This window comes from Nestor notabilis, unplaced genomic scaffold (assembly GCF_000696875.1).
Source record: "Nestor notabilis isolate BGI_N333 unplaced genomic scaffold, ASM69687v1 scaffold1087, whole genome shotgun sequence".
NCBI classification, from domain to species: domain Eukaryota; kingdom Metazoa; phylum Chordata; class Aves; order Psittaciformes; family Psittacidae; genus Nestor; species Nestor notabilis.
This window is the reverse complement of record NW_009935876.1, coordinates 32,444-38,526: the sequence shown is the minus strand read 5'-3', so window position 1 is coordinate 38,526 and position 6,083 is coordinate 32,444.

The following is a 6,083-nucleotide window of genomic DNA, read 5'->3' as shown; positions in this document are numbered from 1 at the left end:
TTCCCTTTGGAAAGAGTGGGGGCAGGAGCAGGCATGCCAGTTGTGTGCCCACAGGAATGGACTGCTGCTGAAAATGCTTCTGCCTTTTCTTGCTGGGAGAAGAACCAGTCTGTGTGTGTTGTGCTGGAGGAAGCTGGTATCTGGAGTCAGCTTGTTAAATTGCTGTGTTAGGGCCCTGCCCTACTTGTAAGTCTGGTTGGGGGGGGAGGGAGAAGGGGCACAAAACAAACTGTATGCTAACTCAGTTCCAAGGTGGAATTAAAGCAGAGACAATTTGTCAGTGTCCATCTTCAACTGTGTAGCAGAGACTTGAAGTGATCTACATCCATGAATGTGGACTGTTACAGTACTGACATCTGTACCTGTGTATGCACCTGTGTAGATTTTGCTGCCACGTGTTAAATAGTTTAACTGTTGAGGAAACTGTGCTGAAATAGTCCTGTGACAGTCTTGCAGGGATGGGCATTTCTATGTAGAACCTGTAAGCTGCAGAGGTTTGATTTGTGAGCTCCTTTGCAAATACCTGTGCAGAAAACACTTCCATTGCTATAGAATGAGACTGGTCAGTGGATAAGAGGAGAATATTGTGGTATTGTCCACCTTTTTACTAGATAGTGATGTACTGTGAAATGCACACATGGCAGTTACTGCTCGCTCCACTCTCATGAAAGAAGTATTTTCAGTTGAAACTTCTATTGTATAAATCTTACCGGGGGGGGGGGGAAACTATTATGAAAATGGAAGTCTTTAAAAAAAACAAACAAAAAACCAAAACACCTTCCCCCCAAAAAAACCAAAATGCACAACAAAAAAAAACCACAAAAAACCAAAACCAACCAAACCTGGTGTCATTGATGTAGCTGCATTTCTCATCTTGGTGGGACACCTTCCACTAGAGCAGGTTGCTCCAAGTCGTGTCCAGCCTGGCCTTGAACACTGCCAGGGATGGGGCAGTAACAAAATTTGTTGTGCTCTGGGCTACAGGTAAGTGTGTGATAACTCCATGGGAGTGGGGATGGCCTGAAGGCTGCTTCGTATCATCAGTCTTTTTTTTAAATCTCAGACTCTGGTGGGGAAGGGCATTAAACAGGTTCTGAATGAATTGTTGTAGGTGGTGTTCTGAAATAGTTGGTAATTCAGCTGTTCTTAATGCCCCTTGTTTGTTCTTCCCACCCCCCCGCTCCCAACTTACTCCTCCATGTTGAACAAGTTGTAGTGCTTGCACCTGGGCCTTCCATAAAACCATCACTTGCAGAGGGCCCACCTCCTGAAAAGGAGCTCAACAGAGAGGGATGAAGGGGATTATTCCTTGTTTTGAGGTAGGTGAGGGGAATAACTTGAATGGTTCCGTATGTGCAGAGAACCAGCTGCTCACCTGGGCTTTTTTTCTTCTTTGCAGTGATCACTCCAGATTATTTCAGTGGGCTTTAATTCTTAGACCACGATTGTTCAGATTCAGTAATTTTTCTCTTTCCCATTGTTTTAAGTTAAATTTCTACCCTGAGCCTTTTGTTTGGGTTTTTTTTTCCATGCATAAGCAGTGATGGGAGAGACAGTTGCAGATCAGCAAAAGTTTCCTAGAATTCGGTGTTGCTTTTTCAGGTTATTTTATACCTTATGTTGTTCCTGATCTACATTTTGCATTTATAAAGCTGTGACAGATTCCTGAACTCCATCCTCTTCCTATGGAAGATTGTACTGTACTCTGCAGAGGAAGACATACCTCATCGCAACAGGTTGAGAGGTGTTTATTTCTTTGCCTTGGGAAGCAGTTTTCAGGGGTTTCCTTTAAAGGCCTAGGATATACTTGTGGGAAATGCAAGCCATTAGGGAACTTTGCAGCTCCTTAAGGTGACTGTCCTGTATAGAATGCCTTGTACAATTCCATCCTGTTTTAAAACTTGCATGCTCTTTTAAAGTCCTGTTGAATGACATGGATGAAGGTACAATAGTAAAACTGCAGCAAGGTGGGCACCAGCTGCTGTGGTTTCTCTCGTATGAGAGACTGGTGGCAAACTTTGGACATGAGAAGGGTCGCTGCAATTTCTGCTCCTGTGAATAGGGGTGGGAGGTGTGTCTGGCCTTCTGGAACAACTACGGTTACTCCAGTGAGTATCCTTAATGTATGTGCTGTCAGAAGATCTGCTCATGGAGATGTGTACAGATCACAGGAAAGCCCAGAGGTGCCAGTCAGTCCTGTGCATCCCCTTCCTCAGTCCTGCCTGTGACTGGAACTGCTGGTAAGGGCAGAGTGGGGGAGTCTGCCAAGGTGGTGTTAGTTAACTGATCATAGTTAAACATTTAACTACAGTAGCCACTGAACATCGTTTAAATGAAGGTACCTTTTATCACACATCCTGGCATCCCACCTTTCCTCTACCATGCACCTTCTTCCTTCTTGTGCTGCAGTATCCATCATCATTCCAAACCTCTGGGTTTCTTTGCAGACTTTATAAGAAATACTGCTTATTCAGCTCCTACCTTGCTCTCCAGGACACCGTTGCTCCCTGCCTGCTGCTCTGGAACAACAGGAAAATGATTGGCAGGACTTGGTGAGGATGCCCCATCCCTGGCAGTGTTCAAGGCCAGCTTGGACACAGGAGCTTGGAGGAACCTGCTCTAGTGGAAGGTGTCCCTGCCCATGGCAGGAGGTTGGAAGTCGGTGAGCTTTAAGGTCCCTTCAACACAAACCATTCTGCGATTCTATGGTACATAGAAGAATAAGGAGAAAAATCCCTAATCCATCCTTGCTGAAGCTTGCTGAGCAGAGATGGCCATGAGGCGCCTGGAGGCTGCTCCAGATTTCAGATTCCTGTGGTAATGGGCTTCTGCACGAGAGCAAGCTGAGCGGGGCCATGCTCTGGCAGCCAGCCCCTGAGCTCTCACAGGGGAGCATTCACTACCTGCAGTGCAGAGAGCAACTTGAAACGTGCATGATTGGTTGGTTGGGGTTTTTCACTCCCTTCCAAAAAGCTGGAGTGGAGACACCAACCATTTTGTAACAGACTTGCAGCCAGTACAATAGCTCACTGCTCTTGTTTATCTTGTGTGTTCCTTTCGGAAGTAATAGATGGATACACAGGTTGGAAACTACAGTTCTAGCAAAAAGCCTCTTTCCTACGTCCAAGAAGGTGATCGCACTGGTTGCACTTGGTTGTGGTCAGTCAGCACACCAGAGACAGCTGGAGGGAGCTTTAGGTGTGCAAGAATGTCCTGAGGAAAGAAGCATCCTTTCCTGACCCATGAAACCCTCCAAGGGGAGGTTTGACTGGTTTGCTTATTGGGAATTTGTATGACTGGGATCATACCCGGGCTGTGTGGCAGTTGCTGGGTGTTTTAAGTGCTGGTGTTTTAAACAGTCACTAAGAACTGAAACAAGCTGCTCCCGAGCTGCACTGCAAAAGTGATTGTTTAGGCTGTGCCTGTAGCAGAGCTGTAAATGTTCATTCTTGCCTCTCCTCCCAAGGGGACGCTGACTGTACCCAGGAGAGTAAAACCAGCCCTATTTTCATTTATTCCTTTACCTGAGAATTACAGGCTCATGCTCCTTGGAATCATGGGGCTTCTCTCTGCTTATCGCCTTTCTAAGCATGGGTGTCTCCTGGCTTGAGCAGGTTTGTCTTAGCTGAAACTCTACATTTAGTGTGTGCCTGTGCCAGGCTGGGCTGCACAGCAGAGGGAGGAGAGCTGCCATAATGAAATCACCTTTGGCAGGGTTGATCCTGCTCTCACTCTCCCTTCTGAAGTCTTCTCCCACCTCCATGCCCTGAGGTGTTGCTTTTCTTTCCCATTTGCTTGTTGTGATTTGGAGATCTGCCCTCCTTTGATGCTGTGGTGAGAAGGGATTTTGTATGTTCAGGACTTTTATTTTATGTCTAGCTGTTGCTGTCTCCCGGTTTGCCCTTGCCAGCCCCACCTCAAACTGTAAAATAGGAGCACCTCAAGCTATGTTTTACTTGGGCTGCTGCTGTTCTGTCTGTTCTAGGGGAGTTATTAACTCAGACTGAAAAAAAGAAGCCTTCCTTGCCCAGGCTTTGGGTTGTACCGAGGCATTGCCAAGGGCACGGTGGGCTCTTGCAGGTGGAGGTGATGGTTTCAGCAACAGCTGATTGGCTGACACTGGCACATGCTCCCTTCCAGCTCTTGGGCATTGCAGGAGACAAGAAGTTGCAGCTTCTGCACAGCCCCTCAAACAGATGGTCCTTGTGATGTGCCCAGAAATTGATTCAAGGGCACAGGCTGCTCACTCCTGTTGCACGGTGTGAACCCAGGACACCCCAGAGGCGTTACCTCCAGAGAAAGCGATGTAGTGCAAGACTCTCCAAGACTACCTGCTGTTAAATAAGTTGCTGTTGAGGTGTGATAATCTCTTCCTTCTGGGGAATGTTTGCACCAGCACAGTCATGCATGGCTCCTACAGAGCCTACAGTTTTCCATGTCGAGCTTTACCGGGTGCTGCTGTTCCTCTGTTTATATTCGACTTCCTTCCTTTTGTTCTAAGCAAGAACCATGGATACTGATGATTTCCAACATTTAGTCTTTGTTTACTTGAAACTTGTCTTTGGCTGGGCTCATGCTTTCTGTTGCCAGTAAACAGCAGAACACCAGGATTTCACAAGAAAAGGTTTTGCCTTTTCACGTGGAAGGCGTCTGTCTGTCTGTCCTCTACCAAGTTTTTCTTCCTTCTCTGTAGGAAGAAAACAAGGCTGCCTTTTGGTGCAGTGCTAAAAGGTGAAGATACTGGTACTTTTAATCTCTCTTTGCTTTGCGTAGCCACTTGCAGTGGTTGGAGAGCATGACAAATGTGAGAGCACATCTACTTTCCTGGCTTGTGTTTGCAGGCTTCTCACGAGACCCTCACCCACATTATTGAATGGGGCCAACACAAACTGGGAGGAAAGGCGGGCTGTCTGCTGAAATCCTTCAGACATAACACCAGTGTGCTTTTCCAGCCTTTTGACAGCTGGGTAAGCTGCTGAAGTAACCCCGTAGTAACTTACCTCTTGCTGCTGGCCCATCCCAGAGGAAAATAGGGATCAGTGATGTTCAGCAAAGAGATTTTACTTTAGGTGTGTGTTTCTGACGGGAACATCCACTGCAAAACAGACGTATAGTTAATCCTGTCTTCGGGGAAAGGCTGAGGAAGAAAACATGGACGCAGATTTCATCCTGCACTTTGAATTACTTGGGTAATTAGATTAAGCGCAATTTAGTGCAATAAATTGTGTGCACGTTAATGTACACTAATAATATGTTACTAAGCATTCCTTAAATTTATGCCAGATAGCAGGATATTGCCACTACACTGTACAGTGCAGCTATGGGATCAAGTATTTCTTCTAGCAGCGTGTCTTGTTAGAGAATTCAAAAAAGGAATGAGCAGGCTCCAGCAGCAGTATCTTGGCTGTAACCGCCCAACAGAGACCTAGAAAAAGCCCCAGACCCACCTCCAGGCAAACTGCAGTGGCAGGACAGAAAGAAGAAAGGTTCCATACAAGCTGGCATGGCATTTAAAAAAAGAATTAATCCTAAAATCACTTGTAATTATCAGTAATTGCCACTCAGACTGGTAGTCTTAGCAGAGAATACAGTCATTTACTGTGAGCTGTAGAACAACTTGTTTTCACTCCCGGGACAAAAATTTCTAGATCATAAAATCACTGATTTATAGGCATGAGGTCCACTGCATCATTGGCTGTGAGCTTTGGTTGAGCCATCTGCAGTGAAATCTGCTGCTTCTTCCTCTCTGTAGACCTTATTCTCTGGTTTTTAAAACCACAAATTTGTGGACCAGCAGGCAGCAAGTGCAAGATATGGAACCAATACCAAAACTTGAGCTTTTCAAGCATTCTTCTTCACTAGTGGAAATACTTTGGAGAAGTTCCCTGAAAGACAACTCATAAAACAACAATTTTTAGATTTTTTTTTTTCTTTTTTTAAAAAAAAAAAGCTGGACTGGTTCACCTGGAGAACAGAAGGCTCCAGCGAGACCTCAGCGCAGCTCCAGTGCCTAAAGGGGCTACAAGAAACCTGGGGAGGGGCTTTGGACAAGGGCCTGTAGGGACAGGACAAGGGGAATGGCT